At 38.2% G+C, this 19,400-nt stretch overlaps 1 protein-coding gene across 1 annotated transcript in view; it reads left to right on the forward strand.

Annotated features, from left to right (window-relative positions):
• Positions 1-19,400, forward strand: part of DOCK2 (dedicator of cytokinesis 2) — a 480,195-nt gene that overhangs the window by 269,734 nt on the left and 191,061 nt on the right. The gene's annotated exons all lie outside the window — the stretch shown is intronic.

The following is a 19,400-nucleotide window of genomic DNA, read 5'->3' on the forward strand; positions in this document are numbered from 1 at the left end:
ACATTACATTACGTTACAATTATATCTATGTTCAGCTTGATGAGCTTAAGTTTTTCTGAAATCACCAGTTTTCCGGAGAGATTGTATATTCTGAAGGCAAAGCTCTTGGGTTTTCGATGCCAAAGCAAGTCTGGGAAGAATACTCCCAAACACGGCTGAGGTAATGCATCTCTTTCTCTAGAGTAGGGTTGATTTGAAATTCTAATAAGAGTTCAGTCAACTTAGCTTCAGAACCTGCATCTCTTAACTGCCTTCACCCAAAAGGGTATTTCTTATCTTCTGCATGGCTTGGACCATCACTGTCCTTGGAATGGGGTGGGTCTTCTGGGATAAGGGGCCAAGGATGAGCAATAAGCGACCATACAACCCCCAGAATCCAGGCTGAAACCTAGATACACCCCAGAGAACAGCCCAGAGCTGTTAGTGCAGTCAGCCCTGGGCTCTTGGAATCCTTTTTATTTTCCTGGGGAGGGGAGCTTTGCTCAACATTGGATCCAACAGACTTTTGCCTGTAAGAACACTAAAACAGAACCCTGTCTTCTACATTCTGGTCTCCGTATCTTTCTCTGTGTCTCTGTCTCTATCTTACTATGTCTTCTTTCTCTGTGTCTCTCTCTATCTCTCTGTCTTCTCTCTCTCTGTCTCGGTCTTTCTGTCTTCTCTCTGTCTCTCTGTCTTTTCTCTCTCTGTCTCTGTCTCTCTGTCTCCCTGTCTGTCTCTCTGTCTCTGTCTCTATCTCTGTCTCTGTCTCTGTCTCTCTCTCTCTCTGTCTCCATTCCCTCCCCCATTTAAAGATGGTTTTGGATCTGAGTTTGCTTCCTTGCTTGGTATATGATTCCATCATTCCTCTTTTCCCACCTTAGCAACTCTTTGTCTCTTTTCTGTGGGAAGAACTATCTGATGAAGAAAACAGTTGCCTGAAGCTGGTTTCCATTCTGTCTTTTTGATTCCCCTGTGGCCTTTTTCAGAATAAATAGTTATCATTTTTTTCCTTTTGTACTCTCCCACCTCCCACCTCTCCATACCACTTCCAGAACTTCTACTGATTTCCCCCTTACTCCTCACCTTGGGATAGTCAGGCTTCATGAATGTGGGTCTCATTTTTAGAAGAGTGTTATCTGCCACAGACTTTCACTGTCATACATTTCCTGAGGTCCCATCCATGGCCAAATGAGTGGTATGGAATATTGGCTTCATTCACTTTATCCCTATTTGTATTCAATCCGGGAGATAAGGAGTTTTAAATATTGCCTTGTGAACTGCTGAAGTGCTGTTATTACTTTCAGGTTTGATCGCCAGATTTCTAAACTCTCAACTTTACTTCCTTAATGTCTCCTACAATTTTAGACTTACAAATCCATCTCCTGTTATATGTGTGTGTATACATGTATATATAAAATAAATATTAATTTCTATCCTTATGTTTTCTCTCCTCCCCAACTTAGAAGAAATTGATCTTGTATTTAATAATAATAATAATAATAACAATAATAATAGCTAACATTTACATAATGCTTACCATGCGTCAGGCACTGTACTAAACACTTGACAACTATTATCTCAATCTGGGGATTTCCATCAATTGAGGAATGGATGAACAAGTTGTGGTATATCAATGTAATGGAATACTGTTGTGCTGTAAGAAATGATGAGCAGGTAGACTTCAGAAAAACCTGGAAAGACTTATATGAACTGATGCTGAATGAAGTGAGCAGAACCAGGAGAACATTGTGCACAGTAACAGCCACATTGTACGGTGACTGACTTTGACAGACTTAGCTCTTCTCAGTAATGCAAAGATATGAGATAACTCCAATAAGATCATGATGGAAAATGCTTTCCACATCCAGAGAAAAAACTTTGGAGTCTGAATGCAGATGGAAGCATACTATTTCCTCTTTTTTTTTTCTTTCTTGTGGTTCCTCCAATTAGTTCTAATTCTTCTTTACATCATGACTAATGTGAAAATATATTTAATATGAATGTGTAAGTAGGGCCTGTATTAGATAGCATGCTGTCTTGGAGAGTGGGGAGGAATGAGGGGGGGAGAAAATTTACAACTCAAAATCTTATGGAAGTGAAAATTGAAAACAGAAAATAAAATATTATTAAAAAAACTAGTGTCTCATTTCATAACAACTCTGGAAAGTAGGTGCTATTATTATTCCTATTTACACATTACAAGACTAAGGTTAAATGACTTGTCCAGGGTCACATAACTAGTTTCTTGGATTGGATTTGAACTGAAGTCTTCCTGACTCCAGGTCCAGTGCTCCACCCATTCTGCTACTTAATTGTCTCATGTAGATATATAATGGGTAAAGAATGATGATTTGAGTCATCTGAGTAATATAGAGGCTTTAGTTTACTGTGGATACCCTTTGATGGGCTAATTAAAAGTTCATTGCTCATCTTAAAATATTCCATATTCCTATTCTGGTTTTTATCTTCAAATGCCAATTCTGACCTTTGCATAGGACACTGATGAGTGAGGCGTGTCTGGCTGCATCTCCAGGATGCCTCAGGATATCAAACATTCTGCCGGCTAGTCATTAATGGTTAGGAAGTGCCTTCGGCTTCCGTCATTAGGGCTTAATTCATATCCTGGCTTGATTCCAAGATTTCCCCACTGTGGTGGTCACAGTGCCATGCTTGGGGTCCAGTAGCTGAAAGTTATTGCTAATCTTTGCTTCTACTTATCCTCTGCCCTTTCTCAACAGGGGCTTATTGAATACAAGCCAGATTGTTTATCTTTCTACCTGCATATTTTTTCGTAGGTGAGGCAACTCTGGTCAAGTGGGCAGAATGACCTTCTGTTTTCCACTCTAGTTGACCTTTTGCTTTCATCTGTTGACACAGTCTGCTTTCAGGTGAGACCCTCCCTGGCTTCCCAAAGCAGTCTTTATCTTTTCACTATGGTAGTAGGAGCTGCAGAGCAACTCCATGTGGGAACAGCTGGCTTCTCCCCTCACCTCAGTGTCTTAGACTCCCTGGCTTCTTTTGACTCAGCTTATCTTCTGGAAGAAACCTTTCCTGGCCTGCCTGGCTGCCAGTAGCTTCAGATCTAAGGTTATTTGGTGAAGGCTTCTTGTGTATGCCTATATATTTACCTGTCATCACCTTCATTAGTATATAAACTCCTTAAGGATAGGAACTGTGTTCTGTTTTACTTTGTTTACCCAGAGCTTAGTACAGAATCTGGCACATAGGGATAGGAATAAAGACTGGATCTTTGATTGCATTGATAGAGGGAACTCCCAGGTGAGGGAGTGCTCTCTACAAATGCAACTTAGCACCTTTTCTTCAACTTATAGTTGTAAATAGCTGACTAAAACAGAGATATTTAATGTTTTTCCCAGGGCCACACACTAAGATGGGACATAACAACAGCAGCAATCATGTGTATATCTTTGTAAGGTTTGCAGAGCACTTTGTCTACCTTATCTTATTTAATCCTAATAGAAACTATATAAAATAGGTGCTATTATTATCCTCATTTTACATATGAGGAAACTCACAGAATGTAAATTAATTTCCCGGGGACATAGAGCTAGAAACCATCTGAGTCAGGTTTCCAAATCTAGTACTTTATCTCCTGTACCACCTAGCTGCTCTTAATATATGTTTATTGATTACCTGATTCAGCCATCCATCTAACCATTCATTCATTTTGCCATTCTTCATCTTCCACAGGATACCTGGAACATTTCTATGCACAAGATAGTATGGGATATGCCCTCCATAAATATTTTTGGCTGACTGACTGAATTCCTAGGGCATTCACTTAAGAAACATTTATAAAGTGCCTGTTTTGTTGAGAGCACCATGCTGAGTGCTAGGGGAGATGCCCGCTTTATACAAGAATGTCTCTGACCTCACAGAAATGGCCTATTTCCTCTACCAAGAATATTTTATTTCCATTCTCTTGCTATATTTATATTATACCTATCCTTTAGCATCTTACTCTTCTGAGAATTTATGCTGATGGGCGTATGGGCATGTGTGTGTGTGTGTGTGTGTGTGTGTGTGTGTGTGTGTGTATGTGTTCAAAGATTTAGATTATTATGGAAATACCTCTATAGACAAAATTATATCAAGTTGTACCATTTTGAGATTTTTACATCCACAAAGAACAAAAATATAGGACATATATATGTTCTTTTCTTATTCACTACCTGGTCACTATAGTTAAGTATAATTGGATAGATGGAGGAAAATAATCTCTCTTTAAAAACTTCTTTTGTTTTGTTTCTTCCCTACTTTGGAACTCACAATATATCCTGTGTCCCAATTCTCTTTTCTGGCTCTCAAGGCCCTAGATAATTTTGTCTTGCCATAAGGAATCCTATACCCTCTCTATAGTTCTTTAATATGTAACCTCTGCTTTGGTATGGCCAATGCACACACCTTCCTCACTTCAACCCTCCATTTATACAACTGTCTCAAAATCAGATACCTTCCCTTATCTGTGCCTTTGTTAATCTCAGCTGCCATTTGGCCTCCCCTTTTCTGAAATCTATATCTCTTTCAAGGTCTGTATCTTCTTTGGCGCTTCCTTTGAAGAATCTAGTCTATAAATCCCCCCTTCCTCTATTGAACTCCTACTGTTGTCAGTGCTACATAATTTAATACTGAGTTGTTTTTGGTTTTTTTATATATTTTTTCCTAGACAGCTAGATTATAAGTTGCTTGGAGGCAGGAACCATATCTTGGATTCTTTATGTCTCCCACAGTGCTTTACACAGGGCTAGGCACTTAGTTAGAACCCAAACAGAGTCATAATATTCATAAGAGCTAGAAAGGACCTGAGAGATCATGTTATCCAACACTCTCATTTGACAGATGATGAAAGTGAGGATTATCAAAGTTAAGTGAAATGTTCAAAGTCACACAGCTGGCTAATGATGGAACTGATATTTGAGACCCCTGAATGAACAGTATTTTTTTCATAGGCATTTTTGATTGACTTAGGAAACAGAATTCATGGAGTTTTCATTACTATTTTTTTTTACCTAGCCTATATCCTCCCCATTTCTGTCCAATCCCTCCCATAATAAAGACATTTTTAAAAATAGGAAGAAAAGGGGAAAAATTCATGAAAACTAGTGAACACATTAAAAAAGTACATTACATGCAATTTTCTAATCCTGTTGGCTTCTACCTTTGTAAAGAAATGGAATGAAATGTCTGCGGAAATGTCTGTTGTTTGGAGCCAAGCTTGGTCATTATAATTTTATAATTCTCAGTTTCAATTGTTTAATTATTATTTTTGTTCTTTCCATTTACATTGTTGTAGTTATCATCACTTTTCTGGTTCTGCCTCCTTCATTTTGTATCAGTTCGTGACTTCCCATACTTTTCTTTATTCATATTTATCATTTCTTAATATTCTATTACGTTCATATATAACAATATTTTAAACATTCTTCAATCAATAGATATCTAATTGGTTTCCAGTTTTTTTTGACCCACAAAATAGTATTATTATAAATGTTCATATATGTGGGATTTTTCTTTTTTTTCCTTGATCAACTTGGGGTATAGCCTAGCTGTGAAATCTCTGGGTCAAAGAGTGTGGAAATTTTTGTCACTTTATTGCATAATTTCAAATTATGTTCTAAATAGTTGTATCTATTCATAGCTCCATCAATGTTGCATTCGTGTGCTTGCCTTTTCACAACCCCTCCAACACTGATTACTCCTATCCTTTGCAATCTTTGGCAAATTTCAAGGTGTGAGATGAAACCTGAGGACTGTTTTATGTGCATTTCACTTATTATTAGTGGTTTGAAGAATTCTTCCAGGGGATTGTTAATAATTTGAAGTTCTTCTTTTGAGAACTGTTTGCTCGAATTCTTTGGCTTAAATGTTTTACTTTTAAAGCTCTATCTAGGAAATTTCAAAGTTAATTCCCTTACTTATGCTGGTTATTCTACCTTTTGGACTGGCAAGAATTGCTTCCAAGAAAAAGAATGTCACTCTGTGGGTTTAGGACATAATGTGTTTCCCTTGATGATTTTAATAATTCATTTGATTGCGAAATCCCATTTAGCAAATGTTGATCTCGCTTTCAGAGATTGTGGTCTGTGTAGCTGGACTATTGATTATGTACAGACCTTGAAATAACCTACTAGTGTGAGATTATTTGAAAGAAGATTTGATTTGGAATCACAAAGATCTGCTTTGAATTCCACTTATGACACTTTTTAACTGTGTGACCCTGGGCAAGCTATAATAACAGGAAAATCATGAAGCATTATTTTATATGCAGTTGCCTTAGCCTCTTACTCTTCTCTTATGTCTAAAGCATACTCTGATCAATCAGATCAAGGCCAGATTTGGGGAACAAAAAAGGTAGGGGTGAGTGAGTGAAGAGTCCAAAGCTAAGCCTTGGATCAGAGAAGACTTTAAAAAATCTCCACCTCTAGAATTCCTTTAGCTACAAACATGAGATAGTATGGCATGGCAGATGAAATCCTAAATCAATTTTATCTGGGTTCAAATCCTACCTCTGACACTTAATAGTATTGTGACTATGGATGGGCAAGCCATTTAACCACTGGCAGCCTCAGTTTTCTCACCTATAAAATGGGGGTGATAGTACTTTTAGCACCTCCCTTGCGGAATTGTCATGAGTCTAAAATGAGGGAATGTATGTAAAGTGTATTTTAAACTTTAAAATAAAATATACACATCAATTATTTTTTTTCTCAGAGTGAGATGTTTCTTTCAGTTACTTTGATAGCAGTTGGATGGTTTATTTTTAGTTCAGCACATCCAGATAGTACCTAGCATATTCAAGAAGTATGGAAGAAATGCTGACTTTCATAATGTCTTACTAAGAAAGTGGGTATATGTTTAGGTCATCCACAAATGGAACTGGTGAAGGAGCAGAGTAAAGCAACTGGAATGGTGAAGACCCAAAAACTCTTCATTGGTCTTACACTCTGGCATGTGCTCTGTTCCCAAAGGGGCCTCACGTGGCTGGGCTTGCCAATTCTGTTGTATTTCCATATCTTCCAGCCCTCTATTTTTATCTGTCAAAGAAACCAGGGAAGAAATAGCATCTGATTACGTGCTCTCTCCTGCTCTCTCCTCTTCTCCCTTGCTCATACTTTTGCAGATGCAGCTGCTTGTCTTTACTAATTATTTGATGTAAATGGCTTTTGTGGTTGAATGTATGGAGGTGCCAGCATGAAGGATGATCCAGGTTTAGTCATTATCTCATTGCTACTTCAAATTTATTCTTCTACATGTAACTTAATTCTTCTCCCCTGTAGGTTTCTTTGTTTGGACCATACTTTCTACTTGGCTCATGGCAGTAGATTGAGGCATGGTGGGGTTTGCTTCTGAAAGGTCACATCAAACCCATTACTTCCCAGGGAAGGGGAGACAGAATTTACTGCTATCTGAGGCATTTATTGGCTGGCACTTCCATCTTCGTATCATGAAGGAAAGAGCAATGGCCTAATTTTATCTCTAAATTTAATAGCATTTTGACATAAACTCCATCAGGTTTCCCCAGTATTTCCTGTTCATTGTAACTTGACACATCATTCTGGCAGGTTTCCATAAGTGGTCTTAGATAATCTTAACTTTGAAGAGAGATTTGGCTCACCATGCTGGTAAAGGGTATCAAGGGAGTGGGTCCTTCCAGCAAGATAAAAAATCTGGCCCTCTTTAAAGCCTGGCTCAGTAGTATCACCCTGGAATTGGGGTTCTGAGAGGTGATGGGCTCCAGTTCACTGGAGGTTTTCTGACAATAGCCAAATTCTTATTGGGGATGTTACAGAAAGGATTCCCAGACAAGTGTGGATTAGACTAAGTAACCTCTGAGATCTCTTCTGTCTCTAAGATTCTGTCAACTCAGACCCACAAAGTGATATCATTGTGTTTTCCTGTTACAGCATGGGTCATGGCAGAGACAAATATGGTTTTAGGGAAAGAAAGTACTCAAAGAGATGGATGATGTTGAGTATGCTCAGATAGAACCCCCTCCCCAACTACCCCCCTCAAAAAACCCTCTTACGGGAATCTTTCTTTCTATGGCAACTTCCTTACTTGTTTTCTCTCTCTTATCCTTGTTAATACCCTGAGTCCAAAAGACTGTCAGAAAGAAAGAAAGAAAGAAAGAAAGAAAGAAAGAAAGAAAGAAAGAAAGAAAGAAAGAAAGAAAGAAAGAAAAGAATGAAGGAAGGAAGGAAGGAAGAAAGAAAGAAGGGATAGAAGGAAGGAGGAAGAGGGGGAGGAGGAAAGGAAAGACAGAAGGGGGAGGGAAGGAAGGAGAAAAGGAAGGAAGGAAGAAAAAAGAAAAGAGGGAAAGAAGAAAAGAAAGGAGGGAAAGAAGGAAACGTGCTTATTAAGTGCCTATTATATGCCAGGCACTTTGCCAAGCACTTTACAAATATGATCTCATTTTATTCTCACAGCAACCCTAGAAGAGTAGGTGCTATTATTATCCTCATTTTACAGTTGAGGAAACTGAAGTAGATAAGGGTGAATTGACTTGCTCTGGGTCACAGAGCTAGTATAAAAAATAATGAGAACAGAAAAGTGTCTCCATGTCCAGACCTGTATTCCCTCCCATATGGCAAGTCTCAGTGGTATGAGATATGAAAATAATAAAAATGACTTCACCGATGCTGCACTTTTCAGTAGTGTTTGTAGCTTTTTCAAAGCACTTTCAGATCTATAACATATTAAATGACTTTCCCAAAGTGAGTCAAGTCTGGAGGGCCTCATAGAACCATGACTCTTTGGTAGGTCAAGAGAGATCACATCTGAGACTTGAAGAAGCTGACAGTTCCATCAGAGACTCTGGGTGTGTGACAGTAGAGAAGTTCCAGAGAGCGGGTTTTCTGGACAAACCCACCCTGTTGGAGAGAGACCTTCCCAGAATGCGGTAAAGCTCCCCTCTGCTGCAGTTCCACTTAACATTGGCAGGCAGCTGTAACTAAGGTTTTCTTATTTCTGGATCGCTGCCTACACTGCAGAATTTTCACAAGGGGAAGGGAAAAGAGAAGGTTTATGGGCTGATCTTATCAGAGATGAAATAAACTCAGTAGCAACAAACAATCTCCTAGACCAGATTTCCCCAGTAGTCTCCATGGAATAATTTGCCCAACATCAAGTGATATTAAAAGCATAAAAAAATAAAAATGATAAGGCAAATGCTTTTCTTTTTAAAAAAGAAATCCTTTCCCCCAGGTTTAGTATTGTGGTCTTCCTTTTAGGCCAATATTTTTCTCTAAGGCTCTAAGAGAATGGAAACATAGAATCCCTGAACCTCTGAATTGGAAGAGAAGTCAGAGGTCATTTAATCCAGTGTGCCTCTGGAGATTAATCAACCCTTCAATATCCCCAACAAGTGCCCTGTTTGTCATTGACTCTTCCTTCTGCTTCCCTTCTGAGTCCCTTGTTCTGCTGTGCCCTTTGGGGCTACCTCATCTATGAAGCCTCTCCTCATCCCTTCCCCACCTTCCCATCTGAAAGTGATCTCTTCCTCCTCAGAATTTTCTAGAGCACTTTGTCATGCAGAAAACATGCAGGTGAAAGTTGCAAAGAGGCAATCTTGACTTAAAGTCATTAGGAACTTTTTAACAATTAGAGATGTCCAGAAGTGGGAGGGGTTGTTTTGGGAGATGATGGGTTCCAACCCTCACTCGCTGCTCCTCACAGCATATTATTCTATGTAGGCAGGTCTAAATTTTGTGTGACTTGACAAATGTGGTATTTATCTAAGAGAAAAGAGTTGTCCCTATAACATATCTTGCTAGAAACATGGGTATTTCTTGAGACAGGGGCACATAAAAGTTCGTATTTAAACGGACCACTTTTCCTTTCTTTCTTTCTTGTTTGAAGAGGAGAAATATATACATAGAGAATCATGCCTGGGAACAGTGAAACTCTAGCTGTACCTCAGTCCATAAGGCCTTGCTCAGTCTCAGCAAGGCAAGATGGAGAGGATCATTGGGTCAGGCATGAGTTTTTTCTAGGGGCTCTTCTCCATCCCATCAATTAATGAGCTTCCCATACAACCTCTGGTCCCCAAGATAAGCAGCAGTGAACTATTTTTCCTTCACTTGATAAAAGGTAACATCATTACCATCCTTGGATTCTTCCAGTAATGCTCAGTACTTTTCCATGACCCTAGTCCCTTTACACCCTGACCCTTTAGTCCCAGGCCTAAGCACATTCCTCAATAGCAGATCTGACAAATAGTGATTTATAACCCCTTACTACCTGGTGAAGAATTTTGACTACAGACATCTATGCACATGCTCACTCATTCTGTTTGGCATCTATACCAGCTATAAAATATATCACTCTATCTACAAGCAAGCTATAAAGATAGTTTTAAAAAAGGACTCTTTAGCCCTAGTCCAGAACAGCTCCTATCATGGTGGAGTGAAACTAGTTCCTCTAGTTTGTCAAGAGGTCTGGGTTCTAATGTTAGCACTGTTACTAATTAGTTTTGTGATTGTTGATAAGTCACTTTACCTCTCCAGGTCTCAATTTATCAGTCTCCGAAATGGAGCTATATCCCCAAGAAAGGATCTACCTAACTGATGAAATAATATATTCATCAAAGTTGTAAAGTAAAATGTAGATAATAATACCTGCCTTACCTACTTAACAGGATAGTTGTAAGGTACAAATGGAGTTAATGCATGTGAGAATTCTCTGAATGCTATCTATATAGCATATATCTATATATCCATACAGCAACAGGGAGACATTGAAGTCTTTAAAATAGGAGAGTGATATGATCAGAAAGAAATAGCATTCATCATTATCATCAATACCAATTCATTTTGGAGTCCCAAGTGAAGAGGTTGTTAAAATCACACAAGTTTGGAGGTGGAAGGACCACAGAGACCATCTAGTCCAACTCACACTTTAACAAGAATTTTTTTTTGCATATTATACTAGTTTAAATATAGTCTGAGAATGAGAGTCAAAAGGTCTCTTGGCTTTCTCTCTTCCTTTTTTTCAATACTGGGCATCTTCCCCTGTATCCTTCACCACCATCCCTTTTATCTGACATTAAGAATTATAGTTATAAAGATGACAGAAAACTCATGCCAGATTGTTGTCTATACACTTTGATAGATAGCTCAATGACCCTAGGTCAGACGGTACAGTAGAACATGTACAAGATTTGGTGTTAGAGGAACTAGTTTCACATTTCAACAGTATCTCTTGCCTACCTGCTACTTATGTGATCTTGGGTGTGATTTTCTTTCTCTGGGTATACCTGTAAAATATACAATTTGCACTGGATAATCTGAGGTCTGTTCTAATTCACTATCTTTGACCCGAGAAACCATTCTGTTTTCCCAATGCATGCATTTCCAACTTGTTCAGCAGAACCAATAATTCTGCATTCCTGAAACTATGTAGTTCCCTTAAAACTTTCTCAGCTTATTTAGTTTCATTCCAGGTATAACAGGCCTGAGTTAACATTTATATTTTTTAATCATTTTGACTTGTTAGAAAAGATTGGATTTCTCTGAAACACTTGGGTTCACCAAACCTGATATCAATGATTCCATTTTCAGTACATGTAGTATTAAGAACTGAGATCCAGAAAGCAACCCCATATTTAAACTTTAGTCCCAATGTCAAAGAAAGGTAATATCTGTTTGACTGGTAAACTGGTAAATGAAGAATGGTCAAATAAAATAGCTGTTTAACTTGAAGGAGAGAAAACCCAGGTCATTTTAAAAAACATTTTAAGGTCATGGAATGATTGCTTAATTTAGAGTAATAGACCCTGTGTTCAAGTGCCGGCTTACGTCTTATCTGTGTGACCTTGCATAATCTCACTGGGCCTCAGTTTCCTGATCTGTAAAAGGAAGGGGATTGAACTAGATGATCTCTAAGGACCTGTCCATCTTCACATCTATGTCCTACAACTCTCACAGAGAAGAGACAGAGTATTTTCCTGCATTTCTCCAGAAACCAGGACTAAGACTAGTGGCAAAAGAGGCAAAAAGGAAGATTATTGACTCAAAATAAGTATTTTTTTAAATTAGCATGGTCAAATAGTGAGGTACTGAATATTTATGGCATGATGAGCCCCTATTGATAAAGACAGACAAGTTAAAGTGTGATGGTCATCTGTCCTAGATATTTAAGAAATGAATTGTGCTTCAGGTAAAGACTCGACCAGATGAATTTTAGAGCTCCTTCCAAAGCTAAGATTCTATGAATTCTTAACTGAGAGGACAACATTAAAAAAGACATGTAGTTCTTCTTTATCTTGAATTTAGAATATTAACTTAAACAAAAAAGACTATTTCTTCCAAAGTATCTTGTAAATTAAGGAGCAGGCTAACAGGAAGGTGGGTAACTTTTTGGGATAAATAAATTTAGAAAATTAATGAAGCATGATGTCAGCAGAACTGAGATATATACTTTCTGTATAAAAAGTGTCTGTATCACCTGCCATCTTCTTCCTTATAGGATGCCACTGCTTTTGGTATATCCTTTACAATCAGCAAAATTTTGAGACCCCAGTGGCATGAACGTGGCTGTGGCATTGCCAAATAAAATCTTAGCTGATCTCAAAGGATAGGAAGACCATATGCTGCAGTGGATGAAACATGGTTTTTAAAGTACAAAGATTTCTTGATGTGGAGATTCATTGTATGATATGCTTCTCCACTTGAAAAGAAAAATGAGACCAATGTTATTACCTTCCCCTCTCCTCATCGTCATTTCCCTCACAGGATTGGCTGTGATATTATGCTGGAAAAACTGCCCTGCACCTAGAAAGAAAGGTTCAGTGTTATTGCTAAAACTGATGGCTGTCAATGCTCCATGGGAAATGAGCCTTTACATTGCAGTCATGGGCTCTAGGAGCACCGTTGGCAATGGCAGGCCTGAAAGATCAGAAACTGAAAATACGAATATTTGTCTTGAAGCTCTGTAGATGCCATCCAGAGATGTGAGTTGGGAGCAGGCTGGTAAAGGCCTCTGTTGGGAGATTACTTTTATTTGATGTGATTGTCCTGGAAGGAAGCTTGGTGTGTACCATATTTTGTATTAGAAAGATATTGCTGTCAAAGGTGAACTACAGAAGAAAAAGCACCGTTCTTTAGTATTCTGTTATGATGTATGAAGCCTGCCTAAGAAAGGTGCTTTTCTTCTCCCTTTGGAAGTCTACTTTATGTATTTTCTTATTCTAGAAGTTTTTGCTCCCTATTTTCTTTGGTTTTTGTTTAGTTTTCCCTAAAAGTGATTTCCTCTAGCATTTAATATATACTGTCTAGTATCATTACTAATTGTACTATGTCTCAGTCTTGTTTCCTGAGTGAAACTGTAAATGCCTCAAAAGATACCGTCAATGGTGTGTCTGTAAAAGCAGGTTTCTATCAAGTGATCAATGACTAATTCATAGGATCATAGGCTTTAGAGTTAGAAGGAACCTTGGAGACCACTTAGTTCAACTCCATCAATTTAGAGATGAAGAAACTAGAGCCCATAGAGATTAAATGACCTGCCCAAGGTTGCACAGGTGGCAGAAACTTAAACTGCCCTGTAAACCATGCTCATGATATTAAATCATCCAAACTCATTACCTATTGAAGATGGAATCTGCATATTATATGACTTCTTGAGTCCTCCTTGGGGACATTTGCCAGCTCTACTTCCTTCCCTTAAACCTCTCCTCTAAACTTTCCCAGTTGGATGAATGGAAGATCTCCTCTGAAGATAGGGAATACAGTATCTTTGCCTTTTGTAGAGCAGGAGAGTGAAAGAAACAAGGTCCTTCTCTCCAGTTGTTGCTGTGATAGTCTCATTGAAAAAGCATATCGTTCTACTAGCCTTTTGTGTCTCCCTTCTCCCTCAGAGACTGCAGAGTGAATCTTCTCCTCACCCTGGGTAGGGCCATTCATTTGAAGAAACAGAGCTCCAGGTAATTTGATCAGCATATATTTAATGAGCACCCACAATTATGCAAGGTATTTGCAGTCTAGATGGTGGGCTCCATGAGTGAAGGAGCAGTGATTTTTCATCTTTATATTCCTGGCACCTAACATATTGCCTAAAGTGAGAGACTTAATAAGTGTTAAATCAAATTAGGGACAGAAAGCATAAACTCAGGCAAACTTTAGATAGAAGGTGTTATGAGACACATAAAATGTAAGATCCAGTTGGTCTCTCAGGTAGCTTATAATCGCTTTGGGGAAACAGGACATAAACAGATAAAATAATAGTATATTCAATAGAGACCTGTTCAGTAAAACAGTACCACATATGTGATAGAGTTATGAAACATTAGAGCTCATAGAGACCTTACTGGTCAGCTAGTACCTGCACTTGATGTGATCCAGCAACACTGACCTACTTGCAGTTCCCCCACAACCCTCTCTCTCCACGTCATTGTATTCACTGGCTGTCCCATGTGCCCTGAATGCCCTGGGCATTCAGAGCTAAGGAGCCTCTTAGCTTCCCTTGATCCTTCAAGACTCAACTCAGATCCCGCTCCTCCAGGAAGACCTGCCCAGTACCTCTAGCTAAGGTTTTGTTTGGCAATGACAGAAGTGTATCTGTGCTTAGATATTTACATGATCTTTTCCTGCACTAGAATGTGGCCTCTTAGGGGGCAAGGGGAGTGTTTTTTGCTTTTCTTTGTACCCAACACTTAGAATAGTACCTGATATGCAGCAAGCGCTGCATAATTTTATATACATATATATAAATGTTTGTTTATTGGCTGACTATTACACTCGTATAGTACATAGTATTAAACTCATACTTGCCTGTATGCCTTACTTTTCTGTTAAACTATAAGTTCCCTGAGGGCAGGAACCATATCTTATTTGTTTCTCCTCAGCATGTAGCTGAGTAGGTGATCTGAAACATTAAGCACTTAATAAATACTGGGTATAATGTATCATTTTGTATCTAGGCCTAGCTAGTTTCCAGAGTTCCAGCCTTCCTGGCTAGTGCCACAAGGCAGTGTGTTACTATGATTCCTTATCAAATCAGTGGTACTGACAATCAGTGTTATAGGAATCCAGAGGAGAGGGAATTTATATAAATAAAGAGATTAGTTTGGAATGGATTAATGCAATAAGAACTTTCAGTTTAGTTTGATTCTTTAAGAGGCAGTCTGTCTAGATTTTTTAATGGGGTGCAGTGGGGTAATGGCATATACACACAAAAATCTCTGCAGGGGGAGACCATGTTAATCCTGACAGTCCAGAAAGTGAAAGATAGGGGTTGCCAGATGGCATAGTAGATAGAGTGCTGAGCCTGGAATCAAGAAGACTAAGTTCAAATCTAGTCTCACATGCTTATTAGCTATGTGGCCCTAGGAAAATCATTTAACCTGGGTCTGACTCAGTCTCCTCAAGTGTAAAATGGGAACAATATAGCACCTACCTCCCAGAATTGTTGTAAGAACCAAATGAGAAATTAATTCTAAAGTGTCTAGAATAGACTCTGACACACAATTAGCACTAAATAGATATTAGCTATTAACTCCTATCTATTAACTCCTTACTCTAAGGAGGAAGGGAGATAAATAGTGACCTGAATCCCTTGGCACTGAGACCACTGATCTAGCTATATATATTATAAGATGCTATAAGGTACTTTATAGGTAAAAGTACAAGTTCTTAATTTTACAAATTAGAAAACTGAGGCTCAGAAAGGTTGATTTGCTCAAGGTCACACTGGTAATAAGTAGCAAATTTGGGATTTGAATCCAAGTGTGATCACTAATACACTATATTGCAGAGCCTGATCACAATAAAAATAATGAAAAAAAATTTTGTAAGACTTAAGAATCCTGATTTTTGCAGTGACCAGCCATGATTCCAAAGCATCAGTGTTGATAGCACTCACCTTCCTCAGAGAGAAGTGATGGACTCAAAATGGTGAATGAGACATAAAGTCTTGGATGTGGGCAATGTGGGGATTTGTTATATTCCTTTAACACGAAATTAAGGTTTTATTTTCATTTTTCTTTGCCTGGATTGCTTCTGTCAAGGAGTTAAATAACAAAGGAGTTAGTATCTCTTTGCATATTGTCCTTCATGGTACGTGGAAGGAAGTATCCCAGCCTTCAAGATACTGATTGGGATGATGCCAGGAGTCTATCAGTTTATCCTTTTCTCATTCCCATCAGGGCATCCCAATTGATTTTTTCCCTAGTAATGGTTCCTCAGGCAATTAAGATCCCAGTAATTCAGATGGGCAATGACAGCTAGCTTTGTGTTGACTGTGGACAGAGCATGGTCCTGGTGCTTAGTGACAGTGGTATTGCTGTCAGTAATACTATTTATAGCCAATCTGTGGGTTTATTAACCCCCAAGTAACTACTAGGTACCCATCACAGCACAGAACTTCTGAGCAGAGTGCTTCAGAGATCTTGGAATTTCTTTCCCAACTGCTTCTGTACACAATATGTTTTGTCTTTCTTGAAGACTGAGTTAAGTCTGGTCTCCAAAAATAAATTATTTTTGGTTGTATGATGTTGAGCATGCTGGCAAATGATTCCACAGCATATCAGATAGGATGAAATCATCCTCCTGCCCCCACTAAGCTATTAGAACTTATTCCCATTGTTGGATTCATATACTATAGCCTAGTCTTGGTCTTAGGGTTGGTTCTAACTTATGTTATAACAATCTGAACATCACTTTCCATATAGCCTTGTATGAAATAGACATCAAACTAAATCCATAGAGAATAAATAATAATAGCTCACATTATATAGCTCTTGGGCATCTAGGTGGTGCAGTGAATAGAATTTTGGGCCTTGAGTCGGATAGACTGATCTTCTTGAGTTCACATCTGGTCTCAGACACTTACTAATAGACTCTGAGCAAGTCACTTGGCTTCTACTTGCCCTAATGCAATGGAGAAGGAAATGGTAAACCGCACCAGTATCTTTGCCAAGAAAATCCCAAAATGGGTTCACAAAAAGTCAGACATGACTGAAACAACTGAACAGCAGCATATAGCACTTAAGATATGCCATGTATTTTGCTAAAGGTTTTTACGATTGCTGTCTCATTTGATCCTCACAACAATGCTGGGAGGTAGTTGTTAATATTTTCTGCATTTTACATAGGAAGAAATGGGGGCAAACAGAGGTTAAGTGCCAGAGTCACATAGCTAGCAAGCATCTGGAGTCATATTTAAATTCAGGTCTTTGTGATTCCTTCCCTGTGCTGAGCTGCCCCGGAACCAATAACTGCTATATTTTGTTATGTCTGTGGTGATTAATCTCACTTGTTTTGGATTGACAACTGGCCATGGCTTTGGTGCAGTATAGCAGAAAGGGCACAAGACTTGGAGTAATTAAGACGAAACTGAATTCCAGCTATGACTTTTACTTCTCATGTGACTTTGATCAAGGCCCGGAACTCAGTTCTCTGGGCCTTAGTTTCTCCATCTTTAAAATTAGGCAGTTGGACCAGACCATTTACAAGCTCCAACAATATATATGATTATGTATAAGTTATTTCAGCTCAGCCTCAGTTTCTTCATCTGTAAAATGTAGATAAGAATAGCTATTACTTAGCTCTCCTGATTTTTCTGAAAAAAATTCCTTGTGAACTGAGAAATTTTACATGCATGTGATCAATTATTATTCTTATCATCTCCTCTACCAGAGCAGGATTTCCTAAAAGACCCTTGCTAAATCGCCATTTATGGAATCACAAGGATAGGACTTAATTTTAGAGCATATATCAGATAGCAAAATGAGAGCTGGTTTTGAATTTAGTTACCATTATGAAAAAAAATTCAACCAAAAATTGTTTCCGCAGAAAAATTTGTATTGCCTCTGTTGTCAAAAAATGAAAATTATGTAACTGCTGTTTCCTTTTTTTGCTTTAGCTGCCAGAGAACGTAGAATTCAATTCATTGCACTATATAAAGTGAGTTATTATTTATTGGTGAAATTCTGGAATCTACTCAATCTGGTTCCTGAAAGCATCTAATTCCTTTGCTTCCTTCAGACAATCTATTTTCTTTTTAGCTATAAATGTCACATCTTACACCATGTTTCAATCTATAAGCTGTCGCAGTTCCTTTTGGGGGTGGTTGGAGATTTGAGCCTCATCTGAGAACTCAAAAGTTTTTAGTTAATGAGTGCAGTCACTAATGTCTCTTCATAAACTAAACTAGCTAGTTGGAACTGCAGCCAAAACTAGCATCTTTTTATACCCTCTTTTAAATGATTACTACTAATTTTACTAATAGCAATTTTAAATAACTATACTTACTCTATGACCTCAGTTAAAGTCATTTAATCTGTTTGCCTCAATTTCCTTATCTGTAAAATAGGGATAATAATAGCTGCTACTTTTCAAAGTTGTTGTGAAGACCAAATCAGATAATAATTAGCACAGTGCTTGGCACATAGTAAATGCTATATCATTTTTAGCTATAATAATCATAAATAATTAATATTTAAAATAATTAATTAAATTAATATTATCATTATTATTATTATTGCTGTCACCTTTTCATGTTTGTCATATTATAACATGTTGAGGCTCAAGGAGGAGTAGAAGTATGATGTACAATAGTGAGAAGAGCACTAGATTTAGAATCAAAGGTCCTAGGTTCAAATCCTGACTCTATCCTTAATCCCTGTGACCTTGGACAAATCATCTTGCATCTGTGGACCACAGTCTTCTTAACTGTAAAATGAAGGGGCTAGATCTGAGATTTTTTCCAGTTCTACATCTTCTGAAAGTCATACAATTTTTCCACCGCACTACATCATGTCTAAATAGCGAACTATCTTGGGAGTGATATAGGAAGACAGGAAAAAAAACAACACCTATAAACAGTCTAAACTTTGTACCCAATTGTGATGGCTTTCACAAAATTTCATATCTGACTTACTTATTTGTATAACTTTGTATTTTTACCTACATGAATGATAATAGTAGCAGCAATAATAATAGTCTCATGTTCAAATTGAGCTTCAAGGTTTACAAAAGGCTTTACTCATAGCATCTCTACGTAACGTCCCATTGCCTCTTCTCTTAACTTTCTTAGTCTGACAGAATGCAAACTTCTTGAGGATAAGCTGTTCCATCTTTGTCATACTGATGGTGACTAGCATTGTGTCTGGCACACAGGAAGAACTTAATAAAGGGATGGATGGATGAAGGAATTATCCTCCATCAGTTCATCCAAGGTGACAACTTCAGAGTCATTTTCAACTCTATGCTCTTTCTCACTCAATCAGTTGAGTCATCCAATCATTTGAGAAGTCTAGTGGGTTGTGCCTACACAGCTTCCCTTATATCCATTTCCTTTTTTTCCCCACTCACACATCTCCTGCAGTAGGTCAGTCTTTCATCACCTCTCAATCATCCTCTTGCTTCCTAATTGGTTTCCTTCCTTCCAGTCTCTATCCA

The sequence above is a fragment of the Notamacropus eugenii genome, chromosome 1 (assembly GCF_028372415.1).
Source record: "Notamacropus eugenii isolate mMacEug1 chromosome 1, mMacEug1.pri_v2, whole genome shotgun sequence".
Taxonomy (NCBI): domain Eukaryota; kingdom Metazoa; phylum Chordata; class Mammalia; order Diprotodontia; family Macropodidae; genus Notamacropus; species Notamacropus eugenii.